We start from the raw sequence: 17,683 nt of genomic DNA, 5'->3' as shown, positions 1-17,683 counted from the left end.
CAGTTAATTAATTAATTAACCCAGCAATTCCACTTATTTTTCCAGGAAAGACAAAAATGGTAATTCCAAAAGATACATTTATCCCAATGTTCATAGTGACATTATTTAAGATAGCCAAGATATGGAAGCAACCTAAGTAACCATCTACAGATGAACGGATCAGGAAGATGTGGTGTATATACCACAATGGTGTATTTATTACTCAGTCATACAAATAATGAAATTTTGCCATTTGCAACAACATGGGTGGTTCTGGGAGGTATTATGCTTAGTTAAATAAGTCAGACAGAGAAAGACAAATACTGTATGTTATCACTTATATGTGGAACTTAAAAGTCACTATAATAAAACAGAAACAGAGTCACAGATACAGAGAACAAGCTAGTGGTTACCAGTGGGGAGAGGGTCAGAAAGAGGGGAAAGAGGATTTGGTGAAGGGATTAAGAGGTATAAAATAAATAAGATACAAGGATGTAATGTACAGCACAGGGAATATACCTAATATTTTATATGGATATTTAATATTGTAAGTCAACTATACTTCCATAAAAACAAATAAACAAAAGTCAAGGTTGATTTTTTGAAGAGTATAGACAGACCTCTGGTGTGATAAACAAGAAAGAACAGAAAGAACAAATAATTACAACAGATCCCACAGGTTATTTAGAAGTGTGTTTTTAGTTTCTATACATACAGGGAATTCTTTTTATTTTTTAATTTTTAAATTTTATTTTATTTATTTTTTTATACAGCAGGTTCTTATTAGTTATCTACTTTATACATATTAGTGTATACATGTCAATCCCAATCTCCCAGTTCATCCCACCACCACCCCCCTCCCCACCACTTTCCCCCTTGGTGTCCATACATTTGTTCTCTACATCTATGTCTCTATTTCTGGATACAGGGACTTCTTAGATATATTTTTGATATTGCATTATGGTCAGAAAACATACTTTATGATTGCTATCCTTTGAAGTTTGTTGAGATTTGCTTGTGGCCCAGTGTATGTTTGACCTTGGTGAGTGTTCCATGGGCACTGGAGAAGAATATGTTCTGCAGATGCTGGGTGTAGTCATCTAGATAAGATCATTAGATCAAATTTGTAATGCATTGTTAAAATCTTGCTCTTAATGAATTTTCATCTGCTTGTTCTATCAGTTAATGAAATAATTTTTGAGTTATCCATTTCTACTTATAGTTCTGTAAATTTTGCTTTATATATTTGAGGCCATGTTATTAAGTACATGCAAATACAGAATTGTTATATCTTCCTAGTGAATTGAAACTTTAAGAAGTAAACGTATATCCGTAGTAATACCAAAAACCCAGAAAAAACAAGACAGCTGGAGAAGGAGATGGGGGTGTGTGTGTGTGTGTGTGTGTGTGTGTGTGTGTGTGTGTGTGTGAAGGTGTTGGCATTTTAGATAGGATGAACAGAGAAGACTTTGCTATAAAGGACACGTTTTGATCAAGTCTGTATAAGAGAGTAAGTCCTGTGGATATCTCAGAGAAAAGCATTCTGGGTAGAGGGAAGGAGTCCTTGTTCAAAGTATTTTTTTCAGTGATTCCAGTACTTGGGTTATTGGAGACCTCTTTTGGTACCTGTTTGTTTGGCTCTTTCTTCTACCGCATCTCACTGACCCACCATCTCCCTCACCTAACTCACTAGCTTCCCTCTCTGCTTTCTAGGATGGCTACACTGGAGTAACCTAGTCTTTTTAGGCCTTTGTTTCCATCTCCTTTCCCAAGATGCTTCACATTTACTGTCCTTCTGCTTTTTTTAGTTTTGCCCCTCTGCCACACTGCCATTTTGGTCCCTGATTGCTGCTGCAATATGCCTCATCCCGCTGCTGTAACTTTAATCCAAAGCTGAGCCCATTAGAGCAAAGCCTGTTCAAAGTGAAGCTGAGTCTGGTAAAGTGACCAAATTAATCCCTCCTTATTAAGTGAAAATAAAAGAATGCAGATATTTCAACTACATAAATAAACAAAAGGAGAAGCAGGAAAATCAAAGCCCAAATCCAGGTCAATTACTGATATTCAAAAACACTCTCCAGCTTTAAACTTCTTTATCAGGCCCAGCATTACTCCCTGGGGTGAGTCTCCTTTAAATTCAACAAGGTGGCCTCAGGCCAAAGATATCCATTGATCCAATTAACTCTAGTTGCTCAGCTCTAATCTTTTATTCCAACGTTTGTATCCTACACTTTGTTCTCTGTTTAGGGCTTTACTCAATCCCTGATGTCTGTTTGATATGATATTCTAGCTGTTTAGAAAGATCCTATCTACAATTCTCTCTCTCTGGTTTATACCAGTTTCCAGCATCTGGACTACTGGATATTTTATGACTATTGCTTTGCTGTAACATCCTTGTGAGTCAAAGTTCCTAGTCTTGAATTCCTATCCCTGAGAGGACAATGTAGCCCTCCTCAAGTTCACGCCTCTCCTCTAATAAAAGCCTGTACAGTTCTGTCTTTCCAGCTGGGTTAGCTGTGGGAGACCATTTTATGGCAGTATCAGAATATATGGAATGGTGCTAAAGTAAAAACATTAGTGCCAGGAAGTAAACACAGTCCAGGGGTTGGAAAAATTCAGCAGACTCAAATTGTTGTGATAAATTCAGCAGACTCAAATTGTTGTGATCTTATTAAAAAATTTAGTTAGGAGTAATGTCGATGTTTTATTACAATCTTGCTGCAAGGGCAAAAGGTCCCTTGCAGGCTGATTCAAAGATTCACTCCCATTAGGACCATTTGATAGGAAAAGAGAATGATTATGTAATCCTCAGACTAGATTTATTTTAACAAAATCTGGTTCACTAGAGGTTACTAGACTTTTCACTGGCAGTCAGCTGGGTTTGGGGAGTGGAGTTTCCTAAAACAAGTCTTATTTTTAAGAATAAAGGTACCAAATATAGGTTGAACATTTGTGTGTACCAGGCACTTTACGTGTATTACTTCATTTTGTCCATGACACAACCACTGAGGGAGGTAGAATAATTCGTACAAGCCCAAATAGTGATGAAGAAGGATTTGAACCCAGGTGTTTTCTGATTTCCAGTGTGTGCTTTACACCATTTTTCTTTCAGCCTTGCTTGCTCATAAGATACTTGTGAAAACTGCAGATTTCCAGGCCTTTCTTCTTAGATGTTCTGGTTCAGTGGGTCTGGCACAGGTCCCTGGAATCTTTACTTTTATTAAGATCCTCATGTGAGTTTAGTGGGCAGGCGAATTGAGGAGACCCTACCCTATATTGTGCTGCCTCTCTAATGCCAGGTTCTAAAAATAAGCTTTACTCCAGCTCTAGATTCCTAGTACTTACCTATTCTAAATAAGCGAAACCAAATCAGAGCACATTATCTTATTTGTAACAAGAGGCAAAAGTTTTTATTCAGGAACAAAAAGCCAACATCTAGTTTCCTTTCCTAGGTTTCTTTTCCTCCCTTCCTTCCACACATAAACATAATCACGTCCATTGTCCTTCAAAACAAGCTGCCACCTCATTTTCCCTTGCTTTTCCCCGCCAAGCTTCTTGAAACAGTCACCTACATTCGCAGTCTACAATTCTTTACTTCTCCTTTATTCCTCAACCCAGTGTAATTTGGTTTCTGCTTTAAGTCTCTATAGAAACTGTGTTCATCACCAATAACTTCCTGGTTGGATTCATATCAGCTGTTACCCAACTTGACTTTCCTAGAACAAATCTTAATTCTATTAAAGTTTATCTGAAAATTGCTTAAGCATTTTATCAGGAATGCTCATTTCTTCCCAGAAAGAGGCTGGATGTTACATCAAGTAAAAAGTTCTGCCCCAGACCAGGTTTGGAACAATTTTTCTTTTACAGCTGGCAGCTGATTTTGAAAAGCAAGGGATAATATGTGCAGTCCAAAAGAAATTATGGGCCAAAAGCTAAAACAGACATCTGGAAGGAAAGAGCATGGCCAGATGGGACGGAGTCCAGAAGGAAGGTGGGCAGAAGGGACAGTGGGGAGCTATGTCTAACCAAATTCTTCCAGCCCCAAGAGAAGAGCAGAGGCTTGGTGTTTATAAAATGGATGGAAGGAAAGAGAAGTCTTTGTAATACTTTACCTACTGACCTTATTATTCATTGTTAGGAAGTTACAGCTAAAACAATTATTTTAATCTCACTCCATTTTTTTTACCCAGGTACACCAGGAGAAATTTTTATTAGATTAACACTTTTACAACCTAAATCTGAGCTTGCTCTTCCAATTCAATGATCTAACATGACCTGGGACCCTGATTATAGTCTTGCAGCCACTCTGTCAAGGTAAAGTAAATGTGGCCAAGACCAAATTTCTCCCCTTCAAATGACAAAATCCTCATTATTTCAATTCTTGTTTTGGTTCTATCTCTAGTGAAACTGTAAAGTAATTTTTCTTATTTTTTTCCCATTATTCTTTGTTTCTCCCATTATGTACTAACTCACCTTCTATCACAAAACTCTCAATTCCTTTCAGTGACTATTCCTGGCAAACTTTTGCATCATCATTAGATAATCTCCAAAACCTCAGCACTGTCTAATAATTTATTCCAGTTGTAATCTTTACTAAGTGCTTGGCTTTATTTAAGAGAGTGTGAGTATTTGCATGCATTTCTATAAAGCACATACATTATTCATACAATTCTAATTGTATTCCATGCGTAGGGCAGATGTTATCCAGGTTTTGCTTTCTTTTTTTTTGGTATCCTGGCTCTCAGTCCCCAATAAACATATATCATATTGCTTTAATTATAGTAGATAATCAATAAATGATTAATGATGTTGACAATGTATAGTACTTTATATTAGTCAAAGCCTTTTAACATATGTTATCTAACATTAATATTGTGCAGTGGGTAAAGCATATATTATTATTTCCATATTTAAAAAATGGGAAGATAGATGCAGAAAAGGCAGTTTATCTGATGTTATGTAACAAAACAGTGGTTGAGCTGCCTTCCCACACCTACAGCAGTGTTTCTCAAAGGTCTGGCTGGTTCCTGCTCTCTTGACAAGAACTTACTATATTTTTAAAGAGTTTGTCATGTGTTTTCTCCATTTTTCTAAAGTTGTGACTTTAACATCTGTGCCTTGGTAAACATGTACCTATGCAAAGGATTAGTATCCTGGACAGAAAACTTCCCAGGCAGAACTTCAGGGAATGAGGTTCAAGGATTATTCATTTTTTCACTAAATGAATCTGAACTTGACAAAACTGTAGGTTCTCATTTCTTTAAAAACCTGTCTTAGTGGAAAATGGACAAATATCTTAACTTGGACTCCTGTATTTCTCCATTTTCATGTTCGTTAGGTAGCTTGTTATTACCACTAGTAGAGTGCCTTGGGCTGAGCAGAAATTGTAGCTGGAGTTTCATGTATGGAATCCAGGGCACTTTTCACCATCATGCTGTCATACTTCATGAAAAAACACATTGTTTTCCTAATTCTAGGGTAGTAGATAGGTATTTTTTTTTTAATAAAAAGAAATATAGAAGAGAGCATTACTACATTTCAGATACCCGTAGTTTTATTGCTGCTGGAACTCATGTCGCAGGCTGCCTAATACATATGTCCTGCTTTGGACATAGATCATATTGTTACTCTGCTTATAAGTGAAACTGCTTTATGACTAGGCCTTGTCAAGGCTGTGCCCCTCCTGGCATGGTTTGCTGTTCCTCCAGTTTCTTCCTGGCTCATTCCCTCACCTCCTACTGGTCCTGACCTAAACGTCACCTTCCCAGTGTGGCTTTCCCAGGCCAGCCTACTTATTTATTTATTTATTGAATTTTAAAACTAAATTCCAAAATACGGAGAGAAAAAAATTGATCCTGGTAAATTATTCCTAATTGGCAATCTAAGATTTTCAGTATTTAAAACTAGAAAGTATAATTTGCTAAAAGTAAAGCAATTGTTGTGATTAATAAATAATTTATTTCTGAAAAGAAATAGGATTTATTAGACTCTTATTATATACTATCAAAATTTCAACTATATCTTATTAAAAACTTAAAAAAAATTGAGGTATAGTGGATTTATAATATATGTTTCAGGTACAAACATGGTGATTCACAATTTTTAAAGATTATACTACATTTATACTTATTTTACAGTATTGGGAATATTCCCTGTGCTGTACAATATATCCTTGTAGCTTATTTATTTTATACATAGTAGTTTGTGTCTCTTAATCCCCTACCCCTACCTTGCCCCTCCCCCATCCCCTCGCCCCACTGGTAACCACAAGTTTGTTCTCTATATCTGTGAGTCAGATTCTTTTCTGTTATATTCACTAGTTTGTTGTATTTTTTAGTTTCCACATATCAGTGAAACATAGTGTTTCTTTCTCTGTCTGATTTATTTCACTAAGCATAATACTGTCGAGATCAACACATGTTGTTGCAAATGACAAAATTTCGTTCTTTTTTTATGGCTGAGTAGTATTCCAGTGTGTGTGTGTGTGTGTGTGTGTGTGTGTGTGTGTGTACAAATATATGTATATTTCACACCTTCTTTATCCATTTATCTGTTAATGAACACTTAGGTTGCTTCCATATCTTTGCTATTATAAATAGTACTGCTATGAACATTGGGGTTCATGCATTTTTTCAAATTAGTGTTCTTGTTTTCTTCAAATATACACCCAGGAGTGGAACTGCTGGATCGTATGGTAGTTCTGTTTTTTGTTTTTTGATGAACCTCCATACTGTTTTCCATAGTAGCGGTACCAACTTACATTTCCAACAGCGGTGTACAGAGTTCCCTTTTCTCCACATCCTCGCCAACATTTGTTATGTATTCTTTTCTTCTTCCAGTTTTATTGAGACATAATTGACATACAGCACTGTATAAGTGTAAGGTGTACAGCATAAAGATTTGACTCACATATATTATGAAATGATTATCACAAGTTTAGTGAACATCCATCATCTCATATAGATACAAAATTAAAGAAATAGGAAAAAAATCATTTTATTTTGTGATGAGAACTCAGGATTTACTCCTTTTAAAAAAATTTTATTTTATTAAATTTTATTTCATATTGGACTATAGTTTTGTTTTTTTTTTCCTTCGTTAAAACCTTTTTTATTGTAGTAAAATATCCATAATGTAAAATTTACCATCTTTACCATTTTTAAAGGTATGGTCAAGTGGCATGAAATACATTCATACTGTTGAGTAACCATCATCACCATCCATCTCCAGAGCTCTTTTTCACCTTGCAAAATTGAAACTTCATACTCATTAAACAGTAACTCCCTGTTCCCACTCCCCCTGGGCCCTGGCAACTAGCAATCTACTTTCTTTCTCTGTGAATTTGAGTACTCTAGCTACCTCATATAAGTGGAATTATACAATATTTGTCCTTTTGTGACTGGCTTATTTAACTCAGTATAATGTCCTCAAGTGTCATCCATGTTGTGACATATGTCAGAATTTCTTTTTCCAGCTGAAATTAGTATTTGAATTGGTAGACTCAGTAAAGTCGGTTGTCCTCCTTAAAGTGGGTGAGCATTATCCAATCCATTGAGGGTCTGAATACAACAAAAGGCAGAGGAAGGAGGATTTTGTTCCTTTTTTCCTGCCTCACTGTTTGAGCTGAGACATCTCATATCATCTTCTCCTGCCCTTGAACTGGGAATTTACATCATTGTCTGGGACTATAGTTGATTTACAATGTTGTGTTAGTTTCAGGTATACAGCAAAGTGATTCAGTCATACATATACATACATCTATTCTTTTTCAAATTCTTTTCCCATTTAGGTTATTACAGAATATTGAGCAGAATTCCCTGTGCTCTTCAGTAGGTCCTTGTTGGTTACCTATTTTAAATATAGCAGTGTTATTTGTGTTCTTTTTGATGATAGGCATTCTGACAGGTGATCTCCCATTGTGGTTTCTATTTGCATTTCTAGGCCAGCCTATTTAGAATTGCAGCCCTGGCCCAACACTCCCCACCTGTCTCTCTCTCCTCTGTTTTTATCTAAAGCACATATCGCCTCCTAACACACTAAGTTTTGTGTTTCTTGGTTTTTATATTCTTCCCTACCAAATGTAAGCTCTACAAGGCCAGGAATTTTTATGTTTTATTTTCCATTTGGCTAAGAACAGAACCTGGCACATAGTAAACGCTAAGTAATTATTGAGTACATAATGTGTGAATACATGTATTCTGGTACTTTCACAATTACATTCTATCATGGAATCCAAAATAAGACAATTATATATCAAAATCTGCCAATCAGTGTGACAGTTTCTGAGATTGCTGTAAAAAGTTCAAGGAAAAAACAGAAGGAATGCATAGTAGGTGCTTAAAATTTTTAAAGTAAATGTAATTCAGTAAAACATTGGCCATTTACATTGATTTGAGCTAGTTATATTCACAATTTCCTGGGTAATTAAAAAATTATTTAAAAAATGAGGTGGAAGCCCTCTGATCTGTTGCTGTAGTTGGTCATGTCACCATGAAAAACTATGCTCCGACTTAGATAATGTCATTTAGCTTTATTTAAAATGAGTGTGGAATGCCCTACTTTGGTGAAGATTCCAGACAATTGTCATGTACATAAACTTTTTATACAAAACATTGATGTTAGCAACGTAAAAGCAGTGTAATTTTGGGGTCAAAAGTTTGCACAAATATTCCCAGATGTCACTGCCAAATGTTATGGTTTGATTTGTTTTTAGTTAATTAATTAATTTATTTTTGGCTGCGTTGGGTCTTTGTTGCTACATGCAGGCTTTCTCTAGTTGCAGTGAGAAGGGGCTACTCTTCGTTGTGGTGCACAGGCTTCTCATTGCCGTGGCTTCTCTTGTTGCGGAGCACGGGCTCTAGGTGCACGGGCTTCAGTACTTATGACACACAGACTCAGTAGTTGTGGCCCACAGGCTTCATTTTTTTTCAAGTCTTCTTTAATTTTTAAATTTTTTAACATCTTTATTGGAGTATAATTGCTTTACAACGGTGTGTTAGTTTCTGCTTTATAACAAAGTGAATCAGCTATACATATACATATATCCCCATATCTCCTCCCTGTTGAGTCTCCCTCCCATCCTCCCTACCCCACCCCTCTAGGTGGTCACAAAGCACTGATCTGATCTCCCTGTGCTATGTGGCTGCTTTGCACTGGCTATCAATTTTACATTTGGTAGTATATATAAAAGTCCATGCCACTCTCTCACTTCGTCCCAGCTTACCCTTCCCCCTCCCCGTGTCCTCAAGTCCATTCTCTACGTCTGCGTCTTTATTCCTGTCCTGCCCCTAGGTCCTTTATAACCTTTTTTTTTTTAGATTCCATATATGTATGTGTTAGCATATGGTATTTGTTTTGCTCTTTCTTACTTCCTCTGTATGACAGACTCTAGGTCCATCCACCTCACTAAAAATAACTCAATTTCGTTTCTTTTTATGGCTAATAGTCCATTGTATATATGTGCCACACCTTCTTTATCCATTCATCTGTCAATGGACACTTAGGTTGTTTCCATCTCTGGGCTATTGTAAATAGAGCTGCAATGAACATTTTGGTACATGACTCTTTTTGAATTATGATTTTCTCAGGGTATATGCCCAGTAGTGGGATTGCTGGGTCATATGGTAGTTCTATTTTTAGTTTTTTAAGGAACCTCTGTGCTGTTCTCCATAATGGCTGTATCAATTTACATTCCCACCAATGGTGCAAGAGGGTTCCCTTTTCTCCACACCCTCTCTAGCATTTATTGTTTGTAGATTTTTTGATGATGGCCATTCTGACCGTTGTGAGGTGATACCTCATTGTGGTTTTGATTTGCATTTCTCTAAAGATTAGTGATGTTGAGCATCCTTTCATGTGTTTATTGGCAATCTGTACATTTTCTTTGGAGAAATGTGTATTTAGGTCTTCTGCCCATTTTTGGATTGGGTTGTTTTTTTTTTTATATTGAGCTGCATGAGCTGCTTGTAAATTTTGGAGATTAATCCTTTGTCAGTTGCTTCATTTGCGAGTATTTTCTCCCATTCTGAGGTTGTCTTTTCATCTTGTTTATGGTTTCCTTTGCTGTGCAAAAGCTTTTAAGTTTCATTAGGTCCCATTTGTTTATTTTCCTTTTTATTGCCATTTCTCTAGGAGGTGGGTCCAAAAAGATGGCTCACGGGCTTTAGAGTGCAGGCTCAGTAGTTGGTGTGCACAGGCTTAGTTGCTCTGTGGCATGTGGGATCTTCCTGGATCAGGGCTTGAACCTATGTCTCCTGCATTGGCAGTTGGATTCTTAACCAATGCGCCACCAGAGAAGTCCCAAATTATGGTTTAATTTTTAACCAGGGACAGATTTCTTGTATTTCAGGTCACACAGACCCAATTTCATTTTAGAATCTGGCCAGATCCACATCCCATACAAGTTTTTAACTAAATATATATAAAGTGTGAGCAGATGGGGGAAAAAGTACCCTTCAGACTCATTGAATCAGAAGAGTCAATTAAAGTAGAGAATCATTCAAAAAGATCATATGTACCTAAAATATTTTAGTATAAAATATGAAAAGGAGTATTTTTACCAGCCTTTTGATTTTAGGCTAAGGCTTTTATTAAAAATTATTTTTTAAGTAGCCTGCTGATGTTTTGATGCTACTGTATTTATAATTCTTTTAGATTTTTATGACTTCTATTCTTGATTTTTTAAGTTTTCTTACCCATGTACAATCTCAGAAAGTTTTTCCCTGATTACATTTTCTGAAGTCATTTCAAAGTATCCAACTTAGTTTTATTTTATCTAAAAACATGTTCTTTTCTTTTAATAAATTATTTTCCATATTATTTAATTTATTTACATAATTTGAGTACAAATACAATTGATATAAGTAGGTTTAGGATCAAACAACTGACCCTTGGAAAGTGGACACTCCACCCGTTGGGAGCTAGAGAGGTGAAGCATACAAGAGCCTACCTGGAAGGTCCTGAGACTTCCTCATGTTCTGGGAGCACGTCTAGCTGCTAAGCAGGAATGGAGAGCATTTGCGAGACAGTTAAGTGATGATCAGTTGAAAGAGCCTCTGTCATATTTGACTTTTATTGGAGCTACCAAAATACTTGAAGGAATAGCATTTTTACGTGACTTATTCATATTGTCTATTAACATTAATCAAGTTCTTCAGGTATTTGTTATTTCCACACTTAAAAGCACTGGTACAAATTGGTCTAGCAATAGAGGGCATTTTGTGTTTGTGAAATGACTCAGTTCAAATTACTTCATATGCAACTGAAAGATATTTACAAATTCATTTAAATGCTTATTCTATCACAAGAGGGCACTCATGCCCCATTCTTTAAAGCAGTGATGTTGCAGTCATTGATTTGAGAGCAATTATCACTGAAATAAAAGTTAGTCCTACAAATTGGAATTTTAAATTCAGTAAACTGTTTATTATCTGGCAGAACTGGGATTGGTGATTCTGTTTATGCAAATACAGAGATTCTTGATATGTTAATATCATAAAATGATGTTCACACATAGAATATAAAAATATGCATACTTGCTATGCTAAAAATATTTCATTTTTTTAATGAGTCTTTCCAAGATCTTCATTATTTTGAAATGTAATTATCATTTTATTATTAAATTATTGAAATGAGGTTTCCAATCATCACACAAGAAATCAACATCATTAAACATCTACTCTTTGTTGTGTTTTTGTTTTTTGGGCAACAGGTGTACTGTATTTTAAAGAATGTATTGAGGGAGTTTGGCTAAGATGACACAGTGGAAAGACTTGAGCTCACCTCCTCTCATGAGCACACCAAAATCCCAACTATTTGCAGAACAACCATCAATGAAAGACATCACAGTATGACAAGTAGGAGGGGCAGGCTTGTGATGTAATCAAGCCCCATATTCCTGGGTGGGCGATCCACACAATGGAGAATAGTTATATTGCAGAGGTTCTCTCACAGGAGTGAAAGCTCTTAGCCCCTCATCAGACTCCCCAGCCTGGGGGTCCTGAACTGGGAAGACAAGCCCCCAGGGCATGTGTATTTGAAGGCCAGCGGGGCTTAATTTTGGGAGTCCCAAAGGACTGGGGGAAGTAGAGACTTCACACTTAAATGGAGCGTGCAAAATCTCACATGTACTGGGACCCAGGGCAAAAGCAGTGATTTGATAGGAGCCTGGGCCAGACCTACCTTTTGGTCTTGGAGAGCCTCCTGGAGAAGTGGAGGGTGGGGGTGGCTGTGGCTCGCCCTGGGGACACTGGTGTCAGTCATACTTGGGAGCTCCTTTTACCACATGGGGTACTGGTTTGGGTGGACGCCATTGTGGGATCCTCCCTCCAGCTCATTAGTGCCAAGACCTGTAGGCTCCAGTGCTGGGATGCCTTAGGCCAAACAACTAACTGTCTGGGTAGACAGCTCCACCCATCAGCAAATAGCCTGCTTAAAGACTTCCTGAGCTTATAGCTGCCTCTAGACACACCTCTAGACATGGCCCTGCCCATCAGAGGGCCATAAGGCTGCTCCACCCACCGGTGAGCAGGCACTGGTCCTGTCCTCCAGGAAGGCTGCAGTAGCATCTAGAGCAGCCTCACCCACCAGGGGGCAGACACAAGATGCAAGAGACCTACGATCCTGCAGCCTGTGGACCCAGCCTGCCTACAGCTGACCTGGCCCTGCCCATTAGCAGGCTAACACAACCTTTGGGACACCTCAGACCCTGTACCCAACTGTGTCAGGAACCACCCCCCCAGCAATTTGAAACCAGCTCTGGGATCCCTGAGCCCTACAGCCAGACTCCAGGACCCAGCTCTGCCTGCCAGTAGTCTGATACTAACCCCAGGACCTGGCTTCACCCACTAGTGGGTGGGCAACAGCCCTGGAGTCTTTTGGACCTGACTTTGCTCATCAGTAAGCCAGCACTATCCCCAAGGCCCCTGGGGGTTCTGCAGTCACCTGCCTCATAACCCAGCCCCCAAAACTAGTAACCAGGAGCTTCAGCACAAGGCAGGACCTTGCAACCAACTGGACTAGGGGCCAACCAAGCCTACCACATCAGCCACATACTCAGCCTGCCACAACAGAGGATCCATGCAGCCCTCATAACAGGAGCCCCTAGAGCATATAGCTTGGGTGATGAGAGGGGAGTGAGCTGCTAGTATGCATAGGATGTCTCCTACAGAAGGCTACTTCTCCAAGGTAAGTGAGAAATATAACTAAATTGAAAAATTCCCTAAGCTGGGAAAGGAAACAGTCAGCCTAATCCAGGAAACACAGAGAGTCCCATACAGGGTGAACCCAAAGTGCAACACTGTAATTAAAATGACAAAATTAAAGATAAAGAGAGAAAATTAAAAGTGGCAAAGGAAAAGCAACAAATAATATACAAGGAAACTCCCATAAGGCTTCAGCTGATTTTTCAGCAGAAACCCTGCAGGCCAGAAGGGAGTGGCATGATATATTTAAAGTGATGAGAGAGAAAATACTGCAACCAAAGATACTCTACCCAGCAAGGCTCTCATTCACATTTGAAAAAGAGATCAAAAGCTTTACAGACAAGCAAAAGCTAAAAGAATTCAGCACCACCAAACCAGCTTTACAACAAAGGTTAAAGGAACTTCTCTAGGCAAAAAGAAAAGGCCATAACTAGAAACAAGAAAATTGTGAAATAAAACTAACACAACATTGTAAATCAACTATACTTCAATTAAAAAAAATTATGAAATGAAAAAGTTCACTGGTAAAGGCAAACATACAGTAAAGGCAGTAAATCATCTACGCACAAAGCTAGTAGGGAGGTTAAAAGGCAAAAGAAGTAAAATCATATCCACAATAAGCCGTTCATAGATACCTGAAACAGATGTAAAATACGACATCAAAAACAGTAATCATGGGACTTCCCTGGTGGCACAGTGGTTAAGAATCTGCCTGCCAATGCAGGGGACACGGGTTTGAGCCCTGATCTGGGAAGATCCCACATGCCACGGAACAACAAGGCCTGTGCACCACAACTACTGAGCCTGTGCTCTAGAGCCCGCGAGCCACAACTACTGAGCCCGCATGCCACAATATTGAAACCTGTGCGCCTAGAGCCCGTGCTCTGCAATAAGAGAAACCATCGCAATGAGAAGCCCGCGCACCACAACGAAGAGTAGCCCCCGCTCGCTGCAACTAGAGAAAGCCTGTGTGCAGCAATAAGGATCCAACCCAGACAAAGATAAATAAATAATTAATTAAAAAAACCAAACAAACAGTAATCATGAAGGGAGGAGAGTACAAATGCAGGGTTTTAAAAATGCATTAGAAATTTGGAGATCAGCAACTTAAAACAATCATATATCATATCTTCATATATCAATCATATATCAATCATATATATCATATATATCATATCTTCTCTATCTATATCTATAAAAACCTCATGCAACAATAAACCAAAACTCTGTAATACACACAAAAATGGGAGAAGATATTTGCAAACGAAGCAACTGACAGAGGATTAATCTCCAAAATATACAAGCAGCTCATGCAGCTCAATATCAAAAAAACAAACAACCCAATCCAAAAATGGGCAGAAGATCTAAACAGACATTTCTCCAAAGAAGATGTGCAGATTGCCAACAAACACATGAAAGGATGCTCAACATCACTAATCTTTAGAGAAATGCAAATCAAAACCACAATGAGGTATCACCTCACAACGGTCAGAATGGCTCTCACCAAAAAATCTAGAAACAGTAAATTCTGGGGAAGGTGTGGAGAAAATGGACTGTTGGTGGGAATATACAGCCACTATGGAGAACAGTATGGAGGTTCCTTAAAAAACTAAAAATAGAACTAACATATGACCTAGCAATCCCACTACTGGGCATATACCCTGAGAAAACCATAATTCAGAAAGAGTCATGTACCACAATGTTCACTGCAGCTCTATTTACAATAGCCAGGATATGGAAGCAACCTAAGTGTTCACTGACAGATGAATGGATAAAGAAGGTGTGGTACATATATACAATGGACTATTACTCAGCCATAAAAAGAAATGAAATTGAGTTATTTGTAGTGAGGTGGATGGACCTAGAGTCTGTCATACAGAGTGAAGTAAGTCAGAAAGAGAAAAACAAATACCATATGCTAACACATATATATATGTAATCTAAAAAAAAAAAAAGGTTATGAAGAACCTAGGGGAAGGATAGGAATAAAGATGCAGATGTAGAGAATGGACTTGAGGACATGGGGAGGGGGAAGGGTAAGCTGGGACGAAGTGAGAGACTGGCATGGACTTATATATAGTACCAAATGTAAAATAGCTAGTGGGAGCAGCCGCATAGCACAGGGAGATCAGCTCAGTGCTTTGTGACCACCTAGAGGGGTGGGGTAGGGAGGGTGGGAGGGAGACGCAAGAGGGAGAAGATATGGGGACATATGTATATGTATAGCTGATTCACTTTGTTATAAAGCAGAAACTAACACACTGTTGTAAAGCAATTATACTCCAATAAAGATGTTAAAAAAAAAATACAAAAAGAAAAAGGAATCCAAACTTAACACTAAAGATAATCATCAAATCACAAGAGAACAAAGGAAAAGGAAAAAAAAGGGAACTACTAAAACAACCCCCAAACAATTAACAAAATGGCAATAAGAACATATATATCAGTAATTACCTTACGTGTAAACAGAACATATGTTCCAATCAAAAGATACAGAGTGACTGACTGGGTGCAAAAAGAAGACCTATATATATGTTGCCTACAAGAGACTCTCTTCAGATCTAAAGACACACATAGAATGAAAGTGAGGGGATGGAAAAAGGTATTCCATGCAAATGGAAATCAAAAGAAAGCCAGAGTAGCAATACTTATATCAAACAAAATCGACTTTAAAATAAAGGCAAGAGACAAAGTAGTACACTACATAATGATGAAGGGATCAATCCAAGAAGATATAACAATTGTAAATATTTATGCATCCAACATAGGAGACCCTAAATATATATGAGTAATATTAATGTACATAAAAGGAGAAATCAATAGTAACACAAAAATAGTGGGGAACTTTAACACCTCACTTACATCAATGGACAGATTATTCAGACAAAAAATCAATAAGGAAACACTAGCTTAAATGATACATTAGACCAAATGGACTTAATTGACATAGAGCACTATCCAAAAGCAGCCAAATACACATCCCGTTCAAATGCACATGGAAAATTCTCCAGGATAGATCACAGACCAAGAAAACAAGTGTTGGTAAATTTAAGAAAATCGAAATCATATCAAACATCTTTTCTGACCACAATGCTATGAGACTAGAAATAAACTACAAGAAAAAAACTGCAAAAAACACAAACACGTGAAGGCTAAACAATATGTTACTAAACAACCAATGGATGACTGAAGAAATCAAAGAGGAAATAAAAAAATATCTAGAGACAAATAAAAGAACAGGATAATCTAAAACCTATGGGATGTAGTAAAAGTAGTTCTAAAAGGGACGTTTACAGTGATAACAAGCTTACCTCAGGAAACAAGAAGAATCTCAATTATAGAACATAACCTTTCACCTAAAAGAACTAGAGAAAGAAGAACAAACAAAACCCAAATTTAGTAGAAGGAAAGAAATCATAAAGATCAGAGCAGAAAGAAATGAATAGAGACTAAAAAAAAAAAAAAAAAATAGAGAATATCAATGAAACTAAAAGCTGGTTCTTTGAAAAGATAAACAAATTTGATAAACCTTTAGCCGGACTCTTCAATAAAAAATGGGAGAGGGCCCAAATCAATAAAATCAGAGATAAAAAAGCAGTTACAATCAAAACCACAGAAATACAAAGGATTATATGAGACTACTACCGACAACTGTATGTTGTCTTCTAGACAACCTAGAAGAAATGGACAAATTCTTAAAAAGGTACAATCTCCCAAGACTGAACCAGGAAGAAATAGAAAATATGAACAGACCAATTACAAGTAATGAAATTGAATCAGTAATTTAAAAACTCCCAGTAAACAAAGTCCAAGACTAGATGGTTCACAGGTGAATTCTACCAAACATTTAGAGTTAACACCTATCCTTCTGCAACTCCTGCAAAACACTGCAGAGAAAGGAGCACTTTCCAATTCATTCTATGAGGCCAGCATCACCCACCCAGATACCAAAATCAGACAAAGGTATCACACACAAAAAATTACATGCCCCCCCCCAAAAGTTACATGCCAATATCACTGATGAACGTAGGTGCAAAAATCCTCAGCAAAATACTGGCAAACTGAATGCAACAATACACTAAAAGGATCCTACAACATGATCAAGTGGAATTTATCCCAGGGATGCAAGGATCTTTCAGTATTCACAAAGCAATCAATGTGATACACCACATTAACAAATTGAAGAATAAAAACTATGTGATCATCTCAGTAGATGCAGAAAAAGCTTCTGACAGAATTCAACACTGATTTGTGATAAAAACTCTCCAGAAAGTGGGCATAGAGGGAACATATTTCAACATAATAAAGGCCATATATGACAAACCCACAGCTAGCCTTATACTCAGTGGTGAAAGCTGAAAGCATTTCCTCTAAGATCACGAACAAGACAAGGATACCCACTCTCGCCACTTTTATTCAACATAGTATTGGAAATCCTAGCCACAACAATTAGGCAAGTAAAAGAAATAAAAGGAATCAGAATTGGAAAGGATGAAGTAAAA

The 17,683-nt window shown here is 37.5% G+C and overlaps 1 long non-coding RNA gene across 2 annotated transcripts in view; it reads left to right on the top strand.

Moving 5' to 3' along the window:
- Positions 1–17,683, top strand: part of LOC137204766 (uncharacterized) — a 399,567-nt gene that overhangs the window by 31,810 nt on the left and 350,074 nt on the right. The window lies entirely within an intron of this gene.

The sequence above is a fragment of the Pseudorca crassidens genome, chromosome 13 (assembly GCF_039906515.1).
Source record: "Pseudorca crassidens isolate mPseCra1 chromosome 13, mPseCra1.hap1, whole genome shotgun sequence".
NCBI lineage: Eukaryota > Metazoa > Chordata > Mammalia > Artiodactyla > Delphinidae > Pseudorca > Pseudorca crassidens.
This window is presented reverse-complemented; position numbering and strand designations above follow the sequence as displayed.